Below are 14,767 nucleotides of genomic sequence, written 5' to 3' on the forward strand. Positions count from 1 at the left end.
GGACAGTCACTGTCCTGGGCTGGCCCTTGCCAACTCCCCATTTATTGCCATGTTCTGGGCACAGAGTGGCTCTGCAGGCAGACACTGCTGCCTTTCCATGGGCCTGGTGCAGAGATGGATGAGCCAGCAGCTTTGCCTCCTCTCACCCCTTTTCAGCAGTTGCTCCCCATCCTCCTCTCCACCATGGTCCCGCAGCACCCAGATCCTACAGCTGAGGGGACATTGGGGCTGGGAGTCACAGCCTCAACCCAGCCTGACCCCTGTAATGGGTGCAGAGCACCCGGGTCCCCACCACCACGCAGGGAAGTAGCTGGCTGGCCCTTTAAAGCCTTTTTTTTCCCCTTCTCTTGTTAAAAGATGTCTGGGAGGGGAGCTGCCAATCTGAAAAATGATCCTTCCTTTTTTCCATTTTCTTCTTTCTCTCCTTCTAGCTCATGCTCATCTGTTCAGGTGAACCGCAGGCACATTCATTAAATCTCTGTCTTTGACACCTCAGCTGCTTTGGAGCCCTGGGCTGCTCTTTCTCTTTTCTTTCCATGTTTTTTTCCTGTTCCCCATCTCGGAGCCCGCCTGATCAGCACACTAAGGCAGCGAGAGCGAGCTGCAGAATCCTTAACGAAGCACAACTCTCTCTGCTGGTGAGGTGCTGAGTGGCCAGTTTGGGGAAGGTGCTGGCAGCACCCACTGTCCCTGCTCGTGGACAGGGCACTGTGAGGTGCCACTGCTGGCACTGGGGTGGCACAGAGGGACACGAGCATGGTGACAGCACAGCCTGCACCCAGCCAGCGCCCCAGGGCTGCGGCCGGCAGCCAAGGGCTTGGCTGGCTTCACTGTCCTCAGTCCCACTAAATCCCCTGTTACTCCATGCAGGAATGCCTTCCCTGCTCCCCAGCCCCCTGGATTCCCCAAATCTTCCCAGGGCTCACCCTCATGCACCCATTCCTTGCCTATAAGTCCCATAAATTCCATCCTAACAGGGAGACACCAATGCTCATCTTGCCACAGATTTGCTGCTTGGCCAAGAGGGACAGAGCTCCTCTCCAGCAGCTGCCTCTGGATCAGCTTCTGATGCTGAGTGGGGCTGGAGGAAAGAGATAACTCACCCAGCAGCCGCCAGGAAGGATTTGGCCTCGGCTGTGCTGGCCCCCGGCCGGGTACCTGCTGGCTGCTCCCAGCACTGAGCAGTGAAGGGATGAGATGCTCTCCATGGCCTCTGTGGGTTCAGGACAAAGGGGCAGGAGCAGGAAGGATCCCTTTGGTAGAGGCAGAGCCCTGGAAATGAGGAGGAGGAGGAGGAGGGCAGAAGGACTGGGGCTGGACCCTCAGGAAAGCACATGTCCAAACGCCAGCTCTGTCTGGGATGCAGTGTGTGCACCCAGGGCAGGGCAGTGCGTCCTGCAGGAAGGGACAGCCTGGGGTGGAAAACGGGACCAAGAATTTCGTGGCTCCAGGAGGCTCAGCAGGACCGGGACTGTAAAGCTGCGAATTCCTGCAGAGTTTTGTTAGCGGGATCGGCGCACAGCCTGGTGCCCTGCTCCGAATTAATTATCCGCTGACACGATTTCGCTTCTTTCCCTTTGTGTTATTTTAATTAACAGAGATCTCCTCCAAGCAAGCCAGCTGTCATGTAAATTGTAAAACTGTCAGCATGTACAGGAACTTAACAGGGACTGGAAGAAAGCCTTGCACAAAGGGATGTGCTACTTTCCCTTTTTGGTTTTCCTTCTCCTTTTTTTAAATCTGGCACATTTGTAAAGTTAAAAAAAAAAAAAGTGTGAAGACTAGGGTGGGGCAACAGATGGAGAAAGCCCAGCTTTTACTTTAGATCCATTTCTTGAGGCAGAGGTGCAAGATAGAGGTGTTCTTAAGTTCTTTGGATAAGGATTGTTTCCTTGCACATCCCTGTAGCCTGGGCATTCCTCCCAGTTCCCCTCCCCTCCATTCACACAGGCTGCAGGTGGAATGAAACCTACCATAGGAAGGAGCCAGCACTAAGCTGGGCAAAAGGAGACATCTTTTTGGCTTTGATATAATTAATTTGGTCTCTGTCCATTGCAGATTTCACCTGCATTCATCCTGAGCTTGATGAACCCCTGTGTGCTGACAGCCAGCTGCAGGGCTGGCTCCAGCTCTACTCCTGCATCACCAAGGCTTGAGACTTTTAACTATGAGCTGAAATCAGCCAGTTCTTCCCAAGATCAGACTCTGCAAACAAGCAAAACCGTGTTAATGGGCCCCATATGTCTTTGGTTAAAAGCTGCTCCAGCAGCAAGAGCAGCAGATGCAGAGTGGAGCCCGCGGAGCCGGAGGAGCGGCGGGAGTTCATGCGAGGATACTCCGTGGACATCCCATCCCATCTCCCCCAAACGCCAGCAGAAGCCTGTGGTAACCCTGCAGCAATCAATTAATAAATGTTTAGGCAAGTCAATGAAGGTTAGCAAGGCCCCAGCTCCACGGGAAGCTCGGGGAGGACAGTGGGAAGTGGAGATGCTCCGGAGCAGTGGATGGCAGCAGGACACGGAGGGTGGGATGTGCCAGGGCAGCCGGGGGTCTCTGCACTGGGAGGGACCTCACAGGGCTGTGGGGCAGGAGGGATGCTCACCAAAGCTGCAGAGGCACCCCCATTTTTGTAAGAAATGATATGCTTTTCTCACTGCCTGATTTTTGGGAGAAGATCAGCCTGGGAAGGGCCTGGATTTTCTACAGTGCGATTTTCAGTCTCATCCTTACAACCTACAGATCTGGGCTGTGTCTGGATGAGGACTGAGCTACTTAATTCCATTTCTTCCCTTCCTCACCACAAATGGTTTTTTTTGCCCTTTAAGAACAAAGCAAAAAGATTCCTAACCACATTCTGCTAAAGAGGGATGGATTTTCTTTCCCAGCAGCAGCCAGGGATGAAAGCCTGGAGACAGCTGAGCAAGCTACAGCATCACAGCCCAAATGCTGAGCTTATCCGAGGAGCACAGCCGGGCTGTGAGGGCTCCAGCCTGAGCTGAGGGCTCCACAATGAGGCCAGGGGCTGGGATATGCCACTCACATATGGAGGTTCCCTCTCAGCCCCGTTTGCATGCCAGGCATGCTGCTTGTCCACTGAAACAAATGACCTTGAGCAGCGCTGCGGGTCAATAAAATAATTTGCTAACTGATCCATCTTCTGTGGCAAACAGATGAATCAACTCCAGCTCCCTGGGCTGTTTTATGTACGGATGGGAGAGCCGTGAAGTTAAAATAACGTGTGTGGCCACATCCATCTCCGTGCAATGAAAGGACGGCTCCGAGTGAATAAAGTTGTGCATTTCTAGATGGGGAAAAACCATCTCTGCATGTCCTGACACTTGACTTGGTGAGGTGGGTGCTGGTCCCCAGGGCAATGTGGCCCAGGCCACACTCTCCCTTAGTGGAGCATTGTGTTCCTGCTTTCCACACGTCTCCTTGAGCAGCTCTGTGCCCTGGTGTGTTCCTGATGGCCTCTCCTGGGCTTCAGCTCCCAGACAACCCTGTCCTTGTTGCCATCTCATTTCTCCACAAGGAATGGACCAAAAAATTCCAGTTCCAACCACAAAGGAGGCTAACAGCCAGGAGTTGGAGTACAGTGGGAGGCACACTCGGTTTTTACCAGCAAAGCACTAAAAGCAATTAAGAAATGCCCATTTCCATCCTGGCCACACAACCTGCAGAGGGTGGGCAGGAGCTGGAGCCACCAGGGCTGGTGCACGCGGCCGGGCTGCATCTGTCGGAGAGTGCAGCAAACTGGGGCATCAGAGGGAGCAGAAAGGCCCCGAGGCAGGCTGTGCTCACTGAGCCCCTAATCACAGTGAGGTGATTAATGCCCTTCTGCTCCCGTGCGCCGTGCTCTGCTCCGTGCTCTGCTCCGTGCTCCCCTCGCTCGGCTCGGCAGGTCCCACACCGGCGGGCACCGGGCTGGGCAGGGAGGGTGCTCAGCTCTCCTGGTGCTGAAAGCAGGGGTGGAAAAGGGCAAGGCAGAGCAAAAGCAAGGGTTCATCTTTTTGGCCATGATAGTCTGTGAATTAATATCCGGTTTTGAGGAGGGTTTTTATCATCTTTTCTCCTAGAGCTTCACTGTGTCTGTCAAGGGCTGGCATATTTCAGGAATCCCAGGGCTGAGGTTCAGACCTGGTTCCTGCCTCATGCAGCCTCGGACAGGCTGGAACTGGCCCATATCCACCTCTTTGTGCATCAATCTGCTGAGTGCTTTGCTGTTGGTTTTAGGCTGGTGCAATGAAAGCAGAATCTGGCAGCAGGAGACAGCCCAGATTCAAGCTCAGGGCCTCCCCAGGGAGTGGCATTCCCAGGTTTCAGTACTGAGGCAGAGGTTGCTGGGGTTAAAAATTCCCTGTGCCCTGCTGCTCCAAATGCTTATTTTCCAAATTCTTTATTAAAATTGCTGGTGCAAACACAATTTTGTAGGAGGTTCCTGCAGTCCTTGCAAGCAGGAGGAGGGTACTGGTGAGCTCCTCATGCCAGACACAAGCCTGGTGCCCAAACTCCTCCTCTGACAGCTGGAGCACGGAGCTGGAAGCAGAAAGGGGGAGTCCTGGAGCCCAGCACTTGCTGATCTCAACGCTGCATTCTGCTGCAGGATGGGGGATGCAGGTGGCATGTGTCCCCATCTACTGTTCCATAGTGGGGTGGGTTACCTGGCCATGCTCCTCTGGCTTCTCCCCACAGATTAATGGGGTTAGGCACAGCTCAGCCAGGTTAGGAACAGCTCAGCAGCAGCAAATGTCAGTGAGCAGGAACAAGCAGCCGTGCTCATTCCCAGGAGGAGAGAGGTCACGCTTTGCCTGTCCCAGAGGTTAACAAACCCTGCACAGCCACCCTAAGGGCACGGGAGCTGCTTTAGCTGAACACCAGAGATAAAAGAGCTGCTCAGAGGAGTCAGAAAAATGGGGTCCCTTCCACAGGGCCACAGGAAACACCTCATGCCCCAGCAGCGTCACACTGTGCTCCTCTTCCTTGGCCACGCACCGGGCAAAGCTCGCTGCGCGCCGGGATCGCTGCAGGGCACTTCCTGCGAGCCATTAAAGCACGTTGGTAATTAATACCTTCCATGCATGAGGAAAAATGAAAGGCAGGTGGGAGGAGGAGGGGAGCAGGGAGGAGGCAGCTCCATTTTGAGGGCTGTCGGGGTGGTTTTCCCTTGGTGAGTTGTTATAATTTGGAGGCTCCTGCACGCTGCAGCGTTCACACCTCTCAGACATTATTCACAGCCTGGTTCCAGCCAGCATCACGGTGCTGTCAGGCTATGTAGGATCCGTGCTGGAGCAGCTCTCTTCTTCCTCATCCCTTGGGACCACTGTAGGATCAGCTGAGGCTGCCCCACACTCCAGGCTCAGCACCCAGCCAGATTCTCCAAATCCCTCCACAGCTGATAGTTACAGGAAAGGCCCCCAGTGTGCTAAAGAAAGCTCAATTCCAGCACCTTAAATACAGTTTCTTAACAAACAAAATGTTTAATAATAATAATAATAATAATAATAATAATAGAATTCCAGCCTTGGGGCATGTGGTGGGATGGCTGCAAGCTCAGTGGAGCGTGTGTCCATTACCGTCCGCGCTCCAGACCCCGGCGCTTTATTCCGGGAGAGTGACTGACAGACCCTGATCGATGCTGATTTGGGTCTTAAATAAACACACTGGCCCTGGTTTGCTGGGAAGAGCGAGGTGTCGGCATCTGGCTGACAGGCACAGAGAGGCAAACTTTGCCAAATGGGCATTTCTTAGCAATGTTTCCCTTTTTTGAAATTTATTTCCCTTCTCTCAGCACCATGCCTTGGGAGTTGGGCAGAAGCTGCGATAGGGCTTCTATCTGTTCTCTGTTTCAGAGCAGAGTTATTTTGCATTTTCCTCCTTTAACTTACATCTTCTGTAAACATAGAAAGAAAGAAAAACAGAGTTCAAACATTCAAACAGAATTGTGCTGCTAAGAGCCACCGGATCTTGGTGCCTGATCAGACCATCAAGCAGGGAAAGGTGCTTCACTGCCGACAGCTGCTGTCAAGAGAAAAGCCTTTGATAATTTGCTGAGCTGTGGCAATTCACATCTGCAAGAGCTGTAGAGCTCCAAGGAACCCTGAGCTTCTTGGAAATGTTTTTCACCAGCATCATGCAGGTCTTAAAATTACTGGAAATGGCACTTGAGACTTGAGTGACTCAGGCTGATACAGTTTGGAAAATATCACTCAGGTCATTTTTCTCGCCCTTTGAGCATGATTTTGTCAAATCAAACACTTCCCCCATGCCCATTTCTCCTTTAGTGCCATGTCAGGCATCAATATTGAAACAGCAGGAGATAAAGTTTGCTGCTGCAACACCCCAAACACTTGTGTGCACCCATGTTCTGGTGGTGACCCTGTGGGGTGACTCTGTTATCTCCTCATCTCTGACCCTGCGTGCCAGCAGATTCCAGCCTGGGCAGAAATGAAGGTCACAAGTTACTGAGCCAATCTGGGAAAGAAATTCCAGGAGAGCAGATCAGGATTGTTTTAATTAAAGGAAAGAGGCAGGGGAAGGGGGGCAGAGCTACAATCGAGTAATCAAACAACATTTTTCCCTCGTGAAGATGAATAGTTTGAGGTAGGATTAAGACGGCTGAAATTGTCTTTGTAAAGGAATGTAAAAATGTGGATGTTGGATGATTGACAAATAAAGGGCGCTTTCCTTTAATTTAAATATGCTCCTAGTTTGTGCAGAATATGTTAATTTATACATTGCCTAAATAGCCAGTAGCTATTGTCTGTAAAACCACATCAGATCAGGGCAGCAGGGCAGTTAATGTACTGGCTGGATGTTATGGCTGGTCAGTGAAGCGATCCGAGCTTCCTTCCACTGGCTCCCAACCCCTAAATGGAATAGCTGAGCTGTAAAAAACTGCCAGGGGCATAAACTGAAGTTCATTCTGTCAGCCTTCAATAGGACAAGGCTCTCCTTCCCACAAGGACCCTCAGCCCAGCTCCTGCTCCTCTGTGACCCCAGAGCTGTTCCCCTCCCACTGCAGAGCCCTCCAAGCCCCTGGGATTATTTCTTGGGGAATATACAGCCCACCCCAGGAGCTGTTCAGCTTTACAGCACCCTCCCCTGACCCTGTGCTCCCCCCATGCCTCAGTTTCCCTGGCTGCAGGCTCTCCCAGACCCTCCCGCCCAGCTCTCCTGGGCTTTGGTCACATCTCCTGTCTCCCAAGGTCCCACAGCAGCTCTTAGCCTCTCCAAAAAGTCCTGCCATGCTCTGCTCCTGCCATGCCATCACCTGCCCTGGGATTTTCAGCTGGGCTTCCTGAGCAGCCTTGGGACCTCAGCTGGATTTTTAACCCTGACATTTGGGTTAAAATGCCTCTGCTCCAAATAGGTCCTGACTGTGATCCATCCACGCCTGACCTGCCTCTTCCTCTGCCTTCACATGTAGCCACGACTTGGTCTGGTCTCTGGAGCAATTTTCAATGCAGAGAGGCTTCTAATTAACAGGGTTCTGAAGTTAATTAAAACAATCTCGTTTAGATCTCTCCATGAGTGCTCACAAGGGCAATGCTGCTTCCCTGGGCTCCTTGGGAGCCTCTGCTCACCTCACAAATCACACCCCAGGGGCTGTTGTGTCTTTGGGAAGGGTCTGGGCGTCACCTTAAAGGCTGCCAGGTCCTGGAACACGTTTGTCCAAAGGACTAAAGGACTAGCATGGAAGTCCAGACCCCACAGACTCCAGGGCCATGCTCCAGCCTTGCTGGGTCCTCCATCCCTTCTGGGACAAAGCTGCTTCTTCATAGGTGACCCCTAAAGGGAAACCCTTGTCTCCCATGTCAACCCCAAACCAGCAAAATTATGGACCCATCAAGTTCAAGAAAGGTCCATCCTCTGCATTCCCACTGCACTCCCAAAGATCAGTCTGGATTAAGTTTAGAGTGATATGATAAGTAGTAATAATACTGCTGCCTTGCCCCTAATTATTTTCAATATAATTACGTACCCTCAAGAAACCTTTTAAATAGCACACTCTCCTCAGTGCTCCAGTCCAAGGGATTCATTTGTCTCAGGAAAAAAAAATATTCTTGGGGCTGAATCCTTCATTAGCCTTTCCTGGAGAGACTCCTGCTGAAGTCAGGGGTGTGTGTGTCCCACTGGAGGATGTGGGGCTGTGCCTGCCTGGGCAGTGCCCACCACAGGAAGATTTTACAAGCCCCTCAGAATTTGGTTTCTTGGCAGCATAAAGCATTTGGCAGGGAAAAAAAAGCCTGGAAGTGTTCTGGAAAGTATTAGTGAAAGACTCAGTTTCACTGTCTTTTATCATCTTCTTATGCTTCCTTCTCTTGTGTTTTAATCCCACACAAGTGCTGCAGCTTCAGTGTGTGAAGGAAAAAGAGGGAAGGCACTCTAGGTGTTGGATCATACTGTGTGAGCAGGTGCAAATCAAAATTGCATAACTTTCACATCACTGTGGTGCCCTGCCCCACCTGGAGATCAAAATGGGGAAGGAACAGCAAGGCCAGTGTGTTTGGAAGGAAGGAATTAAATGCATGCATTGAATTATTTATACAATATATTTTCAGGTGCATTGTTTTTCTGAGCAAATTGACTTTTCATTCGGAGTGTGCTCAGGTGGGATCTCGTCTGTGGTACCCACATGGATGTAAAAAAAGAGGTCCTTGACTGTATTCTCCACTGCCCAGTTACCTGCTGCACTCCTGTCTCACAACTGGCAGCATGTCCAGGGTCTGGGATTCCTGTGCATGCTCACAGATGTGGGATGGGATGGGATTTCCATACATGCCCCCAGCCCCAAGACAGGATCCCAGCCCAAATCTCATGTGCTCTCACTTCCCATGTTCAAACCCATGGGAAGATCAAAGCAGGGTTCAATTTGTGGCTTTTCAGCCATTCACAATCTTTTAAAGATGAAAAACCTACATCAATGGATGCATTCATATGATCCTGTTTTATTTACTTGCTGGCACAGTGGCTGTGAGTCCATTTCAATTTTCATCCTGCAGAGACTCTTTTGTGCCTTATAGGGTGTCCTGAGCACTCCCCTGGATTTAGGGGTTATTCCTGGTGGATGAAGCATCTCTGCAAATCAACACCTGCTTGACCCCTAGACCAAGGAACAGGATCAGTGGCATCCCCAGTCTGCATCCCTGCAATCCTTTGGGGAAAGAAAGGACTGTTACTGGGAAGAGAGAGCCCAGCCCATCCCTCTCTGTGCATTCCCACACACCTGCATTCCAGGCTGTCCCTTCCGTGCACCAGTGTCTGAAAATCATGGATGGCTTTCCAAGGAAATTTCCTCACTGAAATAGTTAATGAGGACTAATCCCATCCCCCAGCTCTCTCCCCCCAGCTCGCCACCCCTCTGAAAAAAAAAAAAATCAGAATAATAATTAAAAGATGCCTAGAAACGCTCTTGGAAGAGCATAAATTCTGAAGATGAAAGTAAATGATTAAAATAATTAAATACTTCAAGTTGACAAGCAGAAGCAGAATCTTGCCAACGGACATTTGTCGGTAATTAGTTAATTAATCCTAACACAAATTATAAGCCATAACAAACCAGTCAGGCTGAACACAGCCGGCTGTTCGGAATTAAACTTAGAAAAAGAGGGAGTGAGAGAAAGAAGAAAGAAAAGTTTGGAGATTCTTGCAGATCTGAAGGAAGATGCTGTGCAGGAGCTGGTGTCCCTCTGGGAAGGGCAGCCAGGACTGGGGCAGGAGTTGGGCAGAACAGGGCTGTGTTCCCACCTGGCAGGAGCACAGTGGGGTGGGATGCATGGGATAGGCGGTACACAGCAGGATTTGGGATTTCCACCCTTTTTCTGAGAGGAAATTCAGCACAAAAGCTTCCCAGCTCTGTTCCCCACTCTGCCACTGGTACCAGTGTGCACTTGGGAACATCCTTGTCATGGGAATGAGCTGGTCTGGGCAGGTCCTTCAGGTCCACAGGCAAGTGGTGGCATTAATCCAGGGGTTTCTGGAAGATGTGAGGGCCAGCTCTGTGAAAGGCTCAATCCTGGGGTGCTGGGAGGGCAGCTGGTTTGCAGCTGCCCATTAACACCCTGAAAGTGTTTCTAGGATGGGCTGAAAAAGCAGGGTCAGTGCTTGGGAGCTGGGTCCTGCCAGGGAAACTCGGTGCAAATGACACCAGGACACGTGTGTGGTCAGCAGGGACCCAGCATGAGCCTGATACCATCCAAATCGCTGCGACTGGGGAAGACAGAGCCTCTGTGCAATGGGAAGAGGTTAATGAGCTGTGGGCTGGTTTCTCACCTCTGCTCACCTTGGCTCAGGTCCAATTTTCAGCCCTAGATTAAGTGAGGTTGGTGATCTACAGGCACTACACAGTGACTGACAGCTCATCTGTGGCTGCACCGCTGAGTTCACACGTCCAGCTGGGGCTGGGGAGGCTCTGAAGGGCCAGGCTTTGCATGAAAAAGCTCTGGAGCAGCCAGAGTTGGTGAGGACCTGCTCATCCCTAGCACGGGGACACTGCTGGGTGACAGACTGGGCCAAATGACAGCTGGCAATGCAGCTTAAGTGAGAAATGGGACATACAGGTTGCAAATGGGCTTTTAACAGCACGGGAAAGAAGGCACGAAATGTTTTGAAAGAATAAAGAGACAGCAGGGAAGTGTGACTATCCCACAGATCCCACACTGTCCAGGAGCTGCCAGGGAGTGATGTGCCACGTCTGAGCACTATCATGTGAGGGGAAGTACGAACATGTGAGCACACATGACCATCTCCTGATGTGATTTACAAGCAGAGGAGAAAGAAATCACTTACAAGACAATGAGAATTAACACTGAAGGATTCAAGGCCTGTCTCTTTTGGCCCAAACTCCCTGAGCTGCCTGCAGAGTGGGTTCCTATTTTCCATCAAACCCATGCAGAGCTCTGCAGAAGAGAAAGTTTCATCCGCATGTGCGTGAGCATGTGTACGCGCGTGTTCTAAGTGTTTTGCATTATGTGAGCTCTGACCTTCAGAGGGGAACAGAAGGAATATTTTCCCCCCTGAGGCTAGAGTTGTCAGTGAAATGTCTGTCTTCCTTAATAATTTCAATCCGGGTGACAGGGGACAGGGCATTTTGCTCTGAACGAACGTACTGTAAAAACTGTCAGATAGAATTTGTCTCAAGAAGCAACATTTCTATCCATTCGGGGTCATAATTACAGGCATCTTATGACCTGTGGAGCAGCACATTTTTCTCAACTGAAAAAAAAGGAGTCCTAAAATAGGTGGTTTGGTCTTCTGCAGAGCTTTGGATTGAACCTAAATGGAATCTAACAAACAGCAGTGATCTGCAGCAGAATGCTTTCTTCGTGTTTGCTGGCTGCTTTTTTAAATCCAGAACAAACTGTGCACTGAAGTGACGTAGCAGAAAAGAGGGATGGAAATTGCCATTCACTGGGCTGGGGTAATGGCCTGTTTCTTCTATATCCTGTCTCCTAACTGCCTGCCTCTCAGAATTTCCTCCACACTGACACTAGCCAGCGTCTTGTTAATGAACTGAATAAGTAACTAAATGGGTGATTAACCAAATGAGCATGACGATAATTTGATTGTGCTTTCCACACTTTTAAAGCACAGGAAATAGTAAGAGAAGAAATAATTCAGTGACCAGCAGGAATTCAAAGAGTACAGAGCTAGAGGAACTGGGGGAAGCTTTGACTAGATGTGGCTGTCAATAAATCCCCCACAGCACTGCAGAAATCTCTGGCTAAATATTTAGATTTCTTGATTTGTGCCTCCACACAGGAGAAAAAACCCTATTCATTGGTTCGAAGCAGCTTTTACTTTTATGGTTTGATTTTACAATTAGCAACAATCATGAAATTGATTGTCCTGCTGTTATGTGCAGTTATGAGTTATGTCCAACTCAGTGCTGGACATCATTTTGGGGTTACCAGCCTGGGTTGGTGTAGCAGAGCCTGAAGTGCCTGCTGCTTTCCCACCTCACTGAGGTCTGAGTGACAAATCAGACTAGGAGAGGGAACACAAAGTTACCACAGTGGGGAGATGGTCTGCACTGCTGGGGAGAGAGAAAAGCAAAAACTGAGAAATAACACCCTGTCCTCAGCCATCCCAGCTGCCCACAGTGGACAATCCTCTTCCCCACCGCAAGCAGACAATGGTGACCATGACAGAAGCACAGGGAAGGAGCATCCAGCTGAGGAGCAGGGCCCCAGCTGGACTCTGGAATGCTCTCACCCTCAAATCAATCCTGACAGAGACACAAACGTTAATCAGCTGTTGGCAGGGCAGGTTACAATCCATTTTCACCTGCACACTCTGATGGATGCCCTGTTCTTGCCATCACAGGTGGAGGGAAAACACTGCAGTGAGCCTGGCAGCGAGGAGCAGAGCAGCTCTGGGAGGCACAGGGATGTCTGTAGGATGCACAGAGCCACGCACTGACATTTCCCAACACTTTTGCCAAGAATGAAGACCCTTGAAAGGAGTTTTGCAAAGAGGATGGTGTCTGCACACTGATGTTAACCTGGGAAATGTCTGAAGGGAAATGGGGCACCCCAAGGTCAGAACAATCCCTCTGCAATGCTGCTGTGCCCCTGAAAGCAAGCACTGAAGGGAGATGCCCAGCCTGCTCTGCATGCCAGGAGAGCCAGGCTCAGGATTTAACAAACACCTCCATCCAGGTAGTATCTAACACTGTCAAAATAAACATGTGAAAGAGATTCTGTAGCTTTGCTCATGAAAAATTCAGCAAGAGCTGCTCTCCAGGCATTGCGGTGGGAAGGACAGAGCCAGACTTGGCACCAGGATTGCCACAGGCTGGGCATGGGATGAACAAGGCAAGGCTTGTCCCTGCCCATCCCTGAGGGAAATCTGTTAAAAGACACCACGTTTAGACCTATGGAGAGTCAGTTCCGGGAGCTCTGTGGAGCCCAGACAGGAGATTAGGAGCAAAGCCCCGTGTAAGCCTTGCAGGGTTCACGTTGGGGTTGGTGATCTGAACCACACGCTCCAGCAGCTGCAGAGAAGGTCAGTGAATCAAGACATTTCTATTCCCATCCTCTCCGTTACCCTGCCCTGTGATCTCCTAAATCACTTCTCCTCTCTGCACCTTCATTTCCTGCACCTGAAACAGCAGGAACATGAGGATTCTTTTCTTCTCTGGCTAGCAGGAGGTCCTGCAGGAAACTTCATCCAGGCATTCCAGTAACTGTAACATCATCTTTACCAACATCACATTGAGAGACTGCTCAAGCACTGCTCAAACAATCCCCGGAATGACAAATCCCTCCTGTCCCACCATGCTGGGTCACACCACAGCCCCACACTGGTCATTGGAGATGGAGACTGAGCAGAAAGCCGAGCCCAGATCCCTCAGGACAGCGTTTCCCAGCCCAAGGAGGGCTCAGCATGGCCCTTCTGGAAGGAGCATCTGGAAGGATATTGGGATCACCAGACTGGGAGACAGAGGTAGGCCTGGGATTGTCCCTTTGGCTGTGGGGAGCCAATTTCAATGATTTTGGGGGGTTTTGGACACCATTCATCCCCCTGTGCTGGCACTGCTGGGCTGCACGTTGGATCCTGGGGCAATTCTTCATGGCAAGAGAGACATTGAGGGGCTGGAGTGTGTCCAGAGAAGGGAACGGAGCTGGGTAAGGGTCTGGAGCACCAGGAATGGCTGAGGGAGCTGAGGGGAGCTTTCTCAGCCTGGAGAAAAAGGAGGCCCAGGTGGGACCTTCTGGCTCTCCATAACTCCCTGATGGGCAGGTGGGTGAGATGGGGCTGTCTCTCCTACTATGAGAAGAGTGAATTCAGTGAAGGACAAGAGGAATTGGCCTCAAGCTGAGACAGAGGAGATTCACGTCAGATATTGAAAAAAATGTTCACTGTTTGCATGGTGAGACATTGGAACAGGCTGCCTGGGGAGGTGGTGGAGTCACTGTCCCTGGAGGTGTCCAACAGGAGCTGGGTGATGTGGCTCCAGAAGCAGTGCTGGTTGAGGGACTGAGTGATCTTAAATCCAACCTTGATGATTCCATGAGAATCTTATACATGTATTCAGAACTTGGGGACATGGTTTAGTGGATGGCATGGTGGTGGCACTGGGCTGAGGATGACCTTGGACATCTTTTCCAATCTCAGTGCCTCATTCAGCCACCCTGTGTCTCTGTGATCTTTCCCACCCATAACCATCCTGTGATTCCAAAGGGATGGAACTCAACCTCCTCAGATTTGAGGCCACCCCGTCCTTTTCCACCTTTAACCACCCCGTTATCTCAAAGCAATGGAACCCAACCTGCTCCAATTCGAGGTGACCCTGTCCTTCTCCACATTTAACCACCCCATGATTCCAAAGGGAGGGAACTTGACCCCCTCAGCTACGAGGCAATCCTGTCCTTTTCCACCTTTAATCACCCCATGATTCCAAAGAGATGGAACCCAATCCTCTCAGATTTGAGGCCACCCCGTCCTTTTATTCCAAAAGGATGGAACCTAATCCTCTTAAATTTGAGGCAATCCTGTCCTTCTCCACATTTAACCACCTCATTATTCCAAAGGGATGGAACCCAACCCGCTTAGATTCAAGGCCACCTCATTCTTTTATTCCAAAGGGATGGAACCCAATCCTCTCAGATTCGAGGCCACCCCGTCCTTTTCCACCTTTAACCACCCTGTCATCCCAAATCGATGGAACCCAACCTGCTCCAACTCGAGGTGACCCTGTCCTTCTCCACATTTAACCACCCCATGATTCCAAAGGGATGGAACCCAACCCGCTCAGATTTGAGAC

Source organism: Melospiza melodia, chromosome 27, assembly GCF_035770615.1.
Source record: "Melospiza melodia melodia isolate bMelMel2 chromosome 27, bMelMel2.pri, whole genome shotgun sequence".
NCBI lineage: Eukaryota > Metazoa > Chordata > Aves > Passeriformes > Passerellidae > Melospiza > Melospiza melodia.